We start from the raw sequence: 14,729 nt of genomic DNA on the forward strand, positions 1-14,729 counted from the left end.
GGTACTACCATAATGGGGGCCAGATAAGTATCAAATACATAGATGGTGGTTATAGCAGTAGAAGCGTAAGCTGACACTGACGTCTTACAATAAAACATGATCCAGATGCAGAAAAGTTACCAGTGAAAGTCTGAAATGCCATCTCCAGAATGCTGTTCTTCATGAAGGCTGTAATATTTGCAAAAAGTAGAACTACATGATGATGGTATAGTGGGACTTGGTGCCTGGCTGTCTCATACAAAGACAATTTTCGATGATAAAAAATCATGTGGAATGTCAGTCTATGTTTATGAACTATATCAGTAAAGTATTTAAGGAGAAGCTTTCTTTCATTAGAGTAATTGGATTGGATAGGAGGAGATGGTAACATTATTGGATTCCCCTAATGGTGGTGGTATTCAAGGCTTGTCTAAATGAACATTATTCTGCAGAACATTGGGGGTGAATGTACCCTACACATTTTTGTGTTGCTTGGTCACTTTAGTAGCTCAATGGGTTTTACTGACATGCACTTAATTTTTTGTAGTGTGCTTTAATCTACTCCCATTTCAAAGTGTGATAGTCAAAACAGATGAAATGTTTAGTGCGTAGCAGCAGGGTCCAAATAGAGAGTTAGCATGTGGCAGGCTAATGTGGGTCAGATTTACTCACTAGCCTGCAACAAAATAAGGGGTTATTTAGATGAGCATTGGTAGACATCCAAAATTTGTGAGACTGAATAAGCAGGCAATTAGATCTCAAAGAAGCGCTGATAATTAGTTTTCATAAAGCTGTCTCTTGAAATCTGAACATTAAACTTGGCTGTGTCTGTCTGAGCATTTGGTTGTGTCGGGGTCATTCTAGAAAATTTAGATGGGGTGCTACTGCCTACATTTTATATATCTGTAAACAAAACATGAGAAAACATTGAACTGGGATTCTCTTTTTAACTTGACTTTTTCTTGTAGTTCTGATTCATTTGTATTTTGGTCAAGTGACTTAACAGAGGTCTTCAGTTTTCCATCTGAAAAATAGGACTGATAAAGGAGATTTTTCCTACACGGGTTTTGTGAGATGTAAGTAACTTGTGTTAGTAAAAGAGTCTGAGATTCATGGGTGGAACTGGAAGCCACGCTATTATGTAATCATCTAATGAATTATTATAATTTATTTATTGCTTGCAACTGGAGCACCAAAAATATTAATCACATTTTCTTTTTCACTTCCTAGATTCATATCAAAACTTAATCCCAACCCAAATTTCCCTACAGTAAAAGCAAATATTGTCAATTAATATTTCAGTTGGTATTCTCCCTACATTTAATTGCATGGATATAGTTGACACACACAAAGATTCTGTGTTCAAGGATGCTTTCAATTGAACTGATTAAATATTTATGAATAAAATGAGTTACACAAGTAATATCTTAGCTTGAGAGATGTTTGATGGTCTGCTTGTATGATATTAAAAAGAATAGACAACTAGAAAGCTATGAATAGACTTTTTTTTTTGTTTCAGGAAAACTGAAATGCTGTCATCTGTTTAGTGCCTGCATATATCAAAGTTTTTTGCTATTAGAGTATCACGGCTTGGATTTGATCAAATATTTGTTACAAATTTGAGGTTAAAGTTTGATTAGTCCTATCTGAGTAGACAGGAAATGAAGCTGGGAGGGTCCAATGAACCAATGAACCCTTCCTTTATGCCTTTTATAACTGCAAAATGCATCCAGATTAAGAAAACTGGTCACCTGCTGTGGTTGACTAAGATCAGTTTGTTAGTTTTTTTAAACATAAGTATACCTTAAATCAAAATAACATAAAACAGAACTTGGCAACTAGTGAAATCCATGTTAGTGAAAAGGTGTGAGTGAACATGCTTTGAAATACAACCTATTTTCCTAGTTTATGGTTGGCACCAGGATGCAAGTATAGGGACTGACCAATAAGCAGTGGCTACCCCTTCAGTCTTCAAAGTCTCCAAAGGAAACCAAATGTACATAAGGCCCCAGAATCATTCTGCTTCTTCACTCTACCCACCTCCATACAGTGGCTTAAAACCACATATAACCATTTGGTCATTAATTCTTCTTAATCTGCCTTAATTTGAAATATGACTATGAAAATGAAAGTAGACAACAAGCTCATTTTTTACCAATAAGCACTTGGCTATGTTTTCATTTGACAAAGAGTTGTTGTAGAGAACCACTGCAGGTAACAGCTATTCTTTAAAAAAGCCAGTCTTTACTAGAACATCTTCACTTTTTGCTGTAGAAGATAAAAGAGCATATATTCCAATCAAAGATGAATTCACCACTCACTATATGCAAGTTAGAATTCTTAGGAAGCAGATATAAATTAAATGCTGTACATGAAGAGACTTTTCTCCTACACAATTTTCAATTAAAATGAATAATTTTCATAGAAACCTCTGTATGGCTCTATGCACACAAGTATCCTTAATTATAATGCTGTGTTCCAAGTATCCTTAATTATATAGTTGTGTTCCAAGAAGAACAACACACAACATTGAAGAACTGGCAGAAAAAGTGATTTTTTTAAATAGATTGTGTGTGCGTGTGTGTGTGGAGAGGGAGGGGGAAAATTTTCATTGATATTAAACTATGAAAGATCGGCTATAAAGGGAGAGTCATAAGGAAAGTATTATGCCACGGAACGCGAGAGATGTTTGTTAAACAGGAGGTTTAATACAAATTCCTCTTAACTTTCAGCCTTTTTTTATTTTATTTTTTTTTGGTGGAGGGGAAGTGATGGTTTAGCTAGAGAGGGATATAGAAACAGGCAAAACCCTCCTGTACTCTTCAACCACATGATGGCTATTTGATGCTAAGGTTCATTTAATTAGTTTAGTAAATGATGCACTTGAATTATTTGCAAAAAGGAAGAGACAGGTATCTGGCTATCATATCTCAGTATTTTAGTTTAGTCTGCCAAAATAAACTTCAGGAAATACATGCTTATTACTTTGATAAGGATTTGGCATGTCTGTTTATATTAAAATGGGCACTTTTGTTGACACTGATCATAATTAGTTTGTGATGAACTGACATGCCAAATCTCTGACAAGAGTTATGTCTGATGCTAATCATTGTTTGGTACATGCTCCCTTTACACTGTCTTGAAATACGAGCCCTCTGATGCCTTAGTAACACATTATTGAACAAGTTTCAACTTCAGGATTATTTATCTTAAAGAGGGAAATGGTGTTTCCTTTGGTGACCTTTGTTTATGTTGCATCTAACAGTACTTGGCACTTAAATAACTCTTTATCACCAGAGAGACTCAAAGGCTTTCAAAGATGCTGCTGCATTAAATTTAGATTATGGGTGGGCACTGCACTGACAGCAGCTCCCTGAAGCATTCTGTGGTGGAGAATGCAGATAGGAACAATGCCGCTGTCATAATCATCATCAATAACCGTGGGCTCAGCACCCATTGGTGTCTGATGCCTCTCTCACTATTTTCTTCCATCTTTCCCTGTCCAGTGTGGAGTGGCTTGGTTTCTGTAGACTAGCTCCGCACCAATCTACTGTATCATCTATCCACTTTCTGTGGGGTCTGTCTCTCCTATTTGAACTGTACATTATGCTGAATACCAGGGTCTTGATTTTTGTTCTTTTTTCATTCTGCAAATATGCCCAAATATTTGTAGCTTCTGTTTTGTAACCTTCTGCAGCAGGTTCTCTTTTGGCTGTATCTTTCTATATAATTCCTCATTGGTGACCTTCTGCGTCCATCCTATTCTCAGAATCTTTCTATAACAACTCCTTTCAAACATCAATATTCTTCTTTTCAAATCTTTTGTTATCACCAATGCCTCACATCCATACAACATGCTGCTCAATACGCACATTTTCAAGATGCTCAGCTTCATTCTTAAGCTAATTGCTTTGCTTTTCCAGATCTTATGCATCGCCTTCAAACTTGCTCTTGCTTTTGCTATTCTAGTCACTATTTCCTTCTTGCCATCTAGATCATGCGTTATGTTGCTCCCCAGATATGTGAACTTCTCTACATTTTCTAGTTCAATACCATCAACACTGATCTTTCTTCCTATTTCCTTATCTCCAAATACCATTGTTTTTGTGTTATTGATGTTCATAATCAGTCCATACTGCTTCCCTTCTTCATTTAACACCTGCACCATTTTTGCTAGCTTCTCCTCATCTTCCTCAATGATAACTATATCATCCGTGAACCTCAAATTGTTAATTCTTTTCCTGTGCACAGATATCCCTTCTACCTCTTCCTTGATCTTGTCCATCGCTCTCTCCAGAAGTGCAATGAAGATACTTGGCCATATTGGATCTCCTTGTCTCATACCTCTACTTGTTTTAAGCCAACTTCCCAACTCCTCGCATGTTCTCACTGCTGCCTCCTCATTGTCACTGATATCCTTCAACAACCGTATCAGTCTGCTATCCACTCTGTATGACTCCAACACTGCCCACGTCACTTTCTGATATATACTGTTGAATGCCTTTTGAAAATCGACGAAGTGCATGTATATGTTCTTGTTTTTTCGTTGAGCTTTTTCTGTCAGTCTTAGTGCCAATATCTGCTGTATGGTACTTCTATCTTTTCTGAATCCTGCTTGCTTGTCTGCTACATGTTCTTCTACCTCTGATCTTAGTCCTGCCGTCAATATCGTCATCAGCACCTTGCCTAGATGACTTGTTAGGGCAATCGTTCTGTAGTTCTTGCACTCCAATGTACTTCCTTCCTTGGGCATTGTGACTACTACAGATCTTGTCCATTCCTTAGGCACCTTCCCTTCTTTTCATGCTGTATTACATAGTCAGTGTATTTCCTGAATAATGCTTTCTGAACCGTATTTGATCATCTCTCCCATGATCTTATCATTACCCAGGCTCTTGTTGTTCTTTAGTCGTTTCACTGCTTTTTCTGCTTCCTCCTTCAAAATATTGGTCTCGCTCTTGATGCTTGGTGGAGATATCTCTTTTGGTTCTTCAATCAGTTTCTCTGAGACACTTGGATCCAATTGTGCTTTGTATAGATCAGTGCAATATCTCGTCCATCGCTGCACAATCTTCTCCCTGTTCTTGAGCATTTCTTCGTTCTCATCTTTGATCGCCTTCTGCTTTGGTTGCCATTTCCTATTAATATTCCTTCCTAATAGTCTTATACACCTCCCTTGTCTTACATTCACTGTAATACCTCTTTATATCTTCACATTGCTCCTCCTAACATTTCTCCTTATCCTTTCTGGCTGCATTCCTTATCTCATTGTATTTCACCCTATATTGCTGTTCTGCCATCTCAGAGACATCTCTTCTGATCTTGAACCAACTTCAGTGTCTCCTGGGTAATCCACTTCTTATTGATCTTTTCTTCTTCTGGAACAGTCTGCTCAACTGCCTCTTCTATAGCGATGGCTATCCCTGTGACTCTCTTATCTAGGTCTTTCTCTGTGGCGATAATCTTCTCTTCGAGTGCTGCTCTGCATGCATTCCATGTTTGTTCCTCACATAGCCTCACGAGCTCTCTTCTTTTCTTAAACTGCATCTTACATTTTTGTTCGAGTTTTATCTGGATGTTTGCAATCACCACACTGTGGTCTGAGTCTATATCCACTCCTTGGAAAGTTCGGCACTGTCGTACTGATGTTATCCACCTTCTTCTTATCAAAATCTTATCTATCATGTTCTTGGACTTCCTGTCACTCGATAGCCATGTCCACTTCTGACAGTCCTTTTGTTGGAATCTCGTGTTGCAGATCACCATCTCATGTTCTGTAGCAAACTCTAGTAGTTTCTCACCTCGTTCATTTCTTTCTCCATATCCAAATCTTCCCATGACTTTCTCGAAACCTTCGTTATCTCTTCCAACCTTTACATTCCAACCACCTCCACTGATCAACACATCTTTCTTTGGTATCTCTTCCACCGTCTTTGTCAGGTCTTTGTAGAATAGCCCAATCTCTTCCTCCATACTCTCTGATGTGGGTGCTTACTCCTGAATGACTGAGATGTTGAACGGTTTTGCTTTGAATCTCGCTACCATCATTCGTGCACTCACCGGTTTGTATCCTAATAATGCTTTTCTAGCTGTTTTGCTAAGAAGGAATCCAACTCCTGTTTCATGCTTCGTTTCGTTTCATGACCAAATGTCTTCGCAACTGCATATCTCTCCTGATCCCATCCAACACATCTCTGCCAGTCCAAGTATGTCACATCGGTATCTCTCCACCTCCTTCTGAAGCAGCTCTAATTTTCTGGTTGCTCACAGTGTTTGGATGTTCCACATTCCAATGGATAGCATATGTGTTAGTTGTAATTTTCTTTTGGTAGCCAACTTATTGACCCAGCCCCAATATCTCGATTGGTACCACGGACCTTGTTTATCCTTGTGACGTCCAAGCCAGCATCTTTTGTCGTTTAGTTGTACTGACATCAGATTTCATTTGTATTCTTGTTTGACAGACAGCACATCAACACATATCTGACCAACCCTCCTTCTCCATCCAGGCTTAGGACTGGCATGGAGCTCATAGAGGCTTCATGGCAGAGTTAATGCCCTTGTGAACCTATAGCAATGCCTACAGGTATTTCATTTGACATTATTTCACTGTTTGCTCCCCCTCAGTGATGGCTTTGCATAATCAGGCTGTGAGGGATCAGGGTAGGCACAAGACATGTCTTTAATATAAACTGGTGCTTCTGGAGTAGGTAGTCCACTATCCACCCCGTGAAAATCTGACCTAGGATATGTAGCAGTAATATTAAATAGTATAATTGGCACTCTATACGTCCATAGCTGAATGTAGAAAATAAAATTGGGGATTGGCAGGAGATAACACTAAAAGAGAGAAAATACTATCAACGAAAAGACAAAATATAGCAATATCCACAGCTGACCACCAGCTTAGATTGTGTGGGTTTTACAATTCATAACTTGGAGAAATCTACTCTCTTCTTTTTATTAAAGGGTTTAAGTCAGTGTGGGCTTTTTGTTTTATTTTGATTTGTTCTGTTATTCCCTCAACCAGACAATTTGAGCTGTTGAACAACCTTAAACAGTGAAGAGTTTGGAGTTGAAAGCTTTTAGTCTGTATTGTAGAGCAGAACATTGGGTTAATGAATTTTACGTCTTATCCATAATTTTAGGATAGTTGTTCAAAGGCCTTTCATTAGTTTAAGCTGCTCACACAGGTTAGATCGCTTGAGTTCATACTCACAGTATTTCCGACCTCTAATGCAGCTTAACACTTGTAATTTGGCTAATTCTCACTCTTCCATAAAGCTAATGGTGTGTTGGGCTAGATATATTTGGCCAAGAATTTCAGAAATGATTAGTGATATGTTTGCCCAGCTTGAAGAATCCTTAAGGAACCTGGTTGCCACTCAGCCCTTTCTGAGAAACAAGGTTCTTTAACAGCAACAAAGGGTCCTGTGGCACCTTATAGACTAACAGAAAAGTTTTGAGCATGAGCTTTCGTGAGCACAGACTCACTTCATCAGATGCTGGTCTTGGAAATCTGCAGAGCCAGGTATAAATAAGCCAGAGCAAGGGTGGGGATAACAAGGTTAGCTCAGTCAGCGAGGGTGAGGCTTACTACCAGCAGTTGATCTGGAGGTGTGAACACCAAGGGAGGGGAAGCTGCTTTTGTATTTAGCCATCCATTCACAGTCTTTGTTTAAGCCTGAGATGAGGGTGTCAAATTTGCATATGAATTGTAGCTCAGAAATTTCTCTTTGGAGCCTGGTTCTGAAATTTCTTTGCTGTAGAATAGCTACTTTTAAGTCTGCTACTGTGTGGCCTGGGAGATTGAGCTTCTTTAAGGCTTTTGGCTCTCAGGGTCACTGAATTTCATTTGTCTTGTGCACTGTTTAAAAGATAAGTAAAGCAAAGCAGGTTTATTAAGTATATTTTGGGGACAAAAATTGAAAATTAAATATAACACATACTTTCATTACAATAAATAAATAAAATTATTTCCACCTCTGCTATTTGTTCTTTGTGTCCTGGTGAGAAATACTTAAAGTTATTAAGAGAGCAAATAAGCGATGTATAGCAATGGTAGTGAAGTGTAAGAGTTTGCATTATTTTATGCTGAACTGTGGGTGTTTGCACAAATTAAGTCCCCTAGCTCTGCAGCTAGCTAAATTGAGATGAAGTTGATTCATTGAAATATGATAAGATAAAGAAGTGGTTATGGTAATACTGCTAACATTGCTTCTTCATGTAACTTCATTTTATGCACACTGGTATATTTTCTTTATCAATGACTTCAGTCATCACAAGAAACAGCAAACAGCTATTTTAGTTTTTTTTTTTGAGGGGGGCGCGATTTTGTTTTTAATTCACATGCCAACCATATGAAATAGATGCTGTGGATATTGATTTATAAAATTTGTGTCTATTTTCTTTTTTACTCAGATGCAACAGTAACTCTTAGTTGGCACATATAGTCCCTTGTTTGAGACCTTTGGTAACCCTGGTTGAACTCATCTGAGTAGGGTGAGGAAATAAAAGTTTGTTTGGTTTCAAGAATGTGTGCATCTTGCATTCTAATTAAACAATGTCAGAAGTAAATTAAATCTTCCACAAAAAAGCAAATGAAGCCGTGTGTGTGTGTGTGTGTGTGTGTCAGTGTGTGTAGATAGATATATAGATATAGATATTTCATTCTGGAAAGAACTCGTATAGAGATATGGAAGAAGGCATTGCCACTCTTCCAAACTTTCTAAGAACAGTTGGTATTGAAGTGACAATTGAAAGGGTAGAATCATGTAAACTACCATAGGAGGCAGGCCCAGTGGCTCTGAAGCTCTACTGTGCTTTCCTATGGACCATGATGAATATTAAAGATAGATTTTAAAAAAATCAAGAAAGCTGTGACCCATGTCACTTAGAAAAATCACTTTTCTTTGCGAGACTGTAGCTGTTGGGTGTAACCATTGATTTTTATGTTGCGTAATTACTTAATAAAACAGTCATATAAACCAAATAATTAATGGATGAATAGGATAGAGACTGGATTATTTGTAGTGTGAGCAGCTACTGTGTCAAAAAATAATTGCTTGATGTTTACAGACCTAGTGAAAGCGGTGCTTCCGAAACAAAAGTGCTAACAAGCAGAACAACTGAAATGTGCAGTTAAACATGCATACCAAGATATGCAAGTAAAAAAATGGCAGAGACCAGATTTGTCTCCATGTATATGGCAAACCCAACATCTTCCAAGATATCCAGAACAAGAAGTGTGGAACAGTAAATGTAAATATATAAATGAAATATATTTATGAAGCATGCAGCAGGAAGATGAAACTCTGATCATTATGCCAGAGTTATTTGTGTTCATTTAATAAATTCACAAGGGCAAGTTTCTACAATAGATTGTTTTGTAGTACTGGAAACAAATAAACTAAACATGAATTTCAAAATGTATACCACGTTGGAATACAGTGCAATCACAGCAATCGATACATAATGATTGGGGACCGCCTGTTAAAACTATACTTGTTTCAAATAGCCATTACTAAATAAGACTACATAGAAAATCACATTGCATGTGGCTTGATATCACATAATTTGAAATCATCAAGCAGGAATTCCATATGCGTGTTTCAGATGAAGATCAGTCTGCAAAAACAAATGATTAGGCGTGTATATAATTTGGTTACCCAGCTGGATGCAAAGGACATTTTTAAAGAATTTTAGACATTCATCAAACCTTGGTACATTGCTATTACAATCTTTTTAAGTGCTTCTATGTGTTCATTCCACTTTTGGATGTCTGCACACCAGCGCACTGGAGATAGAGAACTTTGTCCCACAGTGGTACCTTTTGGGGTAGTGTGTTGGCACTCCTCTCTTGCTGTTAGCTTAAGAGTATAAGTGGTAGTGCTGCCCAAGCCCCCTTCATTTTCTTATGATTTTTTAAGATTGGCTGTCTGAGCTAGTGTGGGCTGCTTGTGTTTTTCACCTGAGATCATTGTATACGTCACAAAACTAATACTTTTTAAAGTTATAGTGAAATGACGCTTATTTTTCCATTCTATTTGGTTTTCTTACTTCCATTGAGTTTTAGCTCTGAGATGAGTCATGCTGAAGTCCCCAGGCTTCACATACCATTCTGGTGTCAAAAGAATTAATGCAAGCCAGTAAACCTGTTCCAGTTGAGTTTTAGACACATCAGATGTTAATTGCAGAGGGCTAAAACCTGTACGAAGAAGCTAGGGAACATTTGGCGTCAACATGGAGACAGCATGGCACCCCCACTGTGTATCCAGCTGTTCAGCTCACAAGAACTCTGACATGTTGCTTTCCCCATCTGAGTTGTTGGACTCAGGAACCAGACCCTGCTACATTGCACTATTAAATTGGCACTGCTGTGATTAATGCGACAATGTCTGTTTTGTGAGTCTAGTGAAGACCTACTGCATCAATTGGAGAGTGTCTCCTGTGACAATTATGTGGTGTAGGCATTACTTACAGTCAACCTAAGGGGCTAGAGGGAAAAAAATGCTTTCTCCATACTGGCACATGGGATTTTACTCCCTCTATTTTCTCATTCCAGAGTCCAAAGGATGCCTCAGACCTGTTTCAAATCTTCAATATCTAACCAATAGATAGGGTAACTATGCAAAACTTTATCTCTTCTGTCTTCTGTTATCCCTTTCCTATCTCGTAATGCTCTAATTTTAAAGGGTACATTCTTGTATTTGGCAACACACCAGAGTTAAAGGAGTTCAAACAGTTTTTCATAGAAAATGTTCTTTGTGATAACCCCTCCTGTCCTCATTCTTCTTTCTTTTATTTGCTCCATCATCTCTGTCTTATAGAGTAGAATGAAGTCTATCATCCTTTTTCTCATCTGCTGGACATGTTGAAACATCTGCCAAAGTGGTTCTTTGCACACGAAAGCTTATGCTCCAAAATATCTCTTAGTCTATAAGGTGCCACAGGACTTCTTTTTTTTTTTGAAGATACAGACTAGCATGGCTACCTCTGTGATGTTGAAACATGTACCTTCAACTCCTCTGTCCTCTCTAGAGTGCCTTGTGACAAGTCAAAACAAGGCATGATGCCTGATTGTAGTCACAGTTTCCTTGGTTGGAGAATGTTTGAGTCTCAAGGTCTCTGGTCAAATCAGACCTCCCTCATCAGGGAGCTTTGCACAATTCCTCTGGCCTACTGGATATTTCTTCACCATATTCTGCCCAAGTGATCACAGATACTGAGCTGGCAATGTTGTATCTTAAACAACTAGGGACCAGGTCAGATCTGTTTTGCCAGGAGATGGTGACTGTGGAATTTGTGCATCAAGAACAGAATTTCACTCAAAGCATCTCATCTCCCTGGATCTCAGAACACTCTATTAGACTATCTTGACAGCTTTGCAGCAGAATCACAAAGGATCCCTGAGGCTCAATGTAGTCAAGCTATGTTTTTAGAATTGTGAGACAATATAGTTGAGTTGTTCACCAACTATCAGAACAGAAAATGTGACCAGGGACTGAGCTATAGGCCATATCTGAGCTATATCACAGATGGGGAAACTTCTCTTTTCTTTTCCACCATCTACATGGTACAGAGTATGCTAGTGAAACTCATGCAAGCTCATGCAATTCCAATTTTGCTAGAACCCACTTGGCCTTGCCAAAATAGGCCCGTTGGCACTCTCCATTTGCAATTAAATTCCCTTCCCTCAGGACTCAAATCTAATGTCACAGGACTGTGGTCATACTGTTCATACAGTATGCTGTCCATACTCAATGGTCACATCATCAAAAATAAGCCTGTTCTACTGCAGTGCAGATGTTATATTGAATAGCAGAAAGTCCTCTATTTGGGTTGCTTACCTTATGAAGTGGAAGATGTCTTTTCCATGACATCTCCTTTATACTTTAACTTAGTTTATTCTGGATTACCTGTTTTGCATGAAGGAGAAACTGTCTACTATCTTGGCATTTCAGACCCCTGTAAATGCTACATTGGTTTTCTCCAACCATGTGAAGGTCAAATTCTTTAAATATTTGGACAGACTTATCTCACTTATTAAAGACCCAGCTCCATCTAGAATTTAAACTTAATTGCCTCTAAAGCTCTTGTCCACCTGTTCATCTCATCTCTTGAAAAAAGTAGCATGTTAATAACTCTCACTTAGGTAAGAGGGGTTGCAGAACTCCAAATCTGATGAATGGCCGTCTCCTTTTTAAACAAGCCACAGGTTGCCTTGCTGCCACACCCCACATTTCTGAATGAGGGGTTTCAGAATTTACATGGCAACTATATTTCCTAATGCCTGTCTTCTTTTTAAAATCTCACTATCTCAAAAATGAAGAAAAGATTCCTTAATTTTGACATCTTGGAGTTAATGTTTTACTTGGACTGGACCAGAGAATTTTTATTATCTCCAGAATCATTCATCTACTTTGCAGAAAGGATGAAAGGGCAACCTGTTACCTCTGAGGTTTTCTTCTTGGATTTCTTCCTGCACTTGTCTGTTACAACATTGATTATATTCCTTTGCTTTCAAGCTTTACCACACTCTGTATGTGTGCCTTGGACACATACAAGCACTTGAAGTAAAAACAGTTACATACCTGTTTCATAATTTCTGTTCTTTGAGCTCTTTTAGACATGTATGTTCAATGACTTACCCTTCTCCTAATTTTCACAAACACTATTTGTGCAAAGGAAGTGAAGGATGTTGAAGCTTCTTTGTCCCTTATACTTGCAGCTAGTGACACCAGGATATGCTGTCCTGACAATTACTATTGTAGGAAAAGGTTCTCTGACTCCAGTGCACTAGCAGAAAAATTCCTAAAGTGGAATGGCCATTCACCATGCATCTTGAGGAAAACCAGTTAAACTATGTACATGTTTTTTATACTTCAGATTAATGTAGATCTCAGCATGTTACCAACATACATTCAATGTGTAAATTCCATTAGCACCAAGAAATAATATAAACATAGTAAAATTACCAGTCACTGATCCAGTTCAAATTCCAGATGACTGGATTACTATATAAAGGTAATATTAACACAAAAAAGTTAAACACTTGTGTGGATCAAAAAGATTTATAAAAGTGATTAATGTGAAATACCGCAGTATGGAAACCATAGTTGATTGGTTATATCTAAACTTCAAAATATAGTTGTTTTCTGTTTGGAGTGAAAGCAAGGATTTCAACAGGTCCAACTCAATAAAGGAAGTGCTAAAATCCATCCTAACTTCCTTTTTATGGTGGAAGCGTGCTTAAGGGACTTCCCTTCATGATTGCCTCAGCATCATGTCTTGAAACTTTAAGGATGTGTGTGGGATTTAAGTAATTGTTTACGATCTGCTGATATGGGGGAAATAATAAACAGTGTGAGACTGTGCAAGATGCCGTGAGCCAAAGAAATAATCTAAAATTGAAAAGAAACAGTGCCCAATCAGGCTGAATGAGAGAGGATACTTTCTCGGGGAGAACAGTTTAAACAGACCCAAGAAACCTGGAGGTAATCCTGCCATTAGATCCCACTCCCTTACACACACATCCCAGTGCCATTCTGCAAGAGAAAAGCTTTTGGGATTTTTGTAAGGGTGGACTGTTACAAATTTACATTTAAAATTAAGTCATTTCAGATTTTAAAAAAACCTAATGCTGTGTGCAACTATTGTTACATGACTGCCCTGCACCTCAGTTAACTCCTGGAGCATGTGCTAGATTTCTGTCTTGTATGTTTTCAGACTTTTCTTGTGTAATCATTTTTGCATGTCTGTACTGGAATGAGACCTGCAACAGGGCTGCAGTTGGACTGGGCCAGCTGATTCAGTCTTTCAAAGCTTGGACTGCAGACTGCAAATGGCTATGTAGACAGTGGGGCTGACTACTCTGCACCTCTGCTAGAGGAGGAATGAGAGGGTGGGGTGTGGTTGGGGCAATCAGTCGTCAGTGCTGCCTGGACCACAGCGTGTTCCTCTTCCCAGCCTTCCGTGCTGCCCAGGGTGTGCTGCACAGAGCTATGTAAGCAATTTAATGGGCCCAGGGCTCCAGCTGCTGCTGGCACAGTAGCTGCAGCTGGGAGCGCCAGGCCCTTTTTGCATTGCTAGGCCCTGGAGCAATTGCCCCCATCCTCTACTTCTAGTTCATAGGACTGTGTATAGATGTTAGGCTCTGGCTAGAGTCTGGCCAACAGGGTCCTCCTTGCAGGCTTCCAGAGTTTGGTCTCCAGACTGATTTTTAACTACACAGAAATTGTGCAGCCCTACAAGGCAAGTCAGCGGGCATGGGCCCACTGTGGATTTTGAACTGCTTTGTAGATATACCCACAGAGTCAGTTCCTGGGCTATTACATTGTAAATAACACAGCTAAGTTTGGGTAACAGTTTCCAGTCAGCTTCAAAGAGCAGATTGTTTACTATGTCATTAAGTGTTTATGTATTATGCAAGCAAAACTATTTTAGATACCGTTTCAAAAATTCTTTAATGTTTACAAAGAAAAGCTCTTAATGAATTTATTAATGTGCTCTCCTTATACAGATGTGTCTTAATTCATAGAATGAGAGGTAGGTGTGTAACATTTCATCATTGCCTCAGATTTTAGCTTAATACCTGCATTTTGGACTGTAGTGTGCTCGCACACGCATTCTTTCTCCACTAATTGTCCTTTTCAGATTTCTCAGTGTTTTTCAAGATTTCAGTGGTTGTCATCTGGATCCTTAAGAGCGTCAATGAAACTGTATTGCTTCTTAGTCCAAATTCCAACTCT

General features: G+C 38.6%; 1 protein-coding gene across 2 annotated transcripts in view; it reads left to right on the plus strand.

Moving 5' to 3' along the window:
* Positions 1-14,729, plus strand: part of CADM2 (cell adhesion molecule 2) — a 1,036,826-nt gene that overhangs the window by 751,937 nt on the left and 270,160 nt on the right. The gene's annotated exons all lie outside the window — the stretch shown is intronic.

Source organism: Carettochelys insculpta, chromosome 1 (genome assembly GCF_033958435.1).
Source record: "Carettochelys insculpta isolate YL-2023 chromosome 1, ASM3395843v1, whole genome shotgun sequence".
Lineage (NCBI taxonomy): Eukaryota > Metazoa > Chordata > Testudines > Carettochelyidae > Carettochelys > Carettochelys insculpta.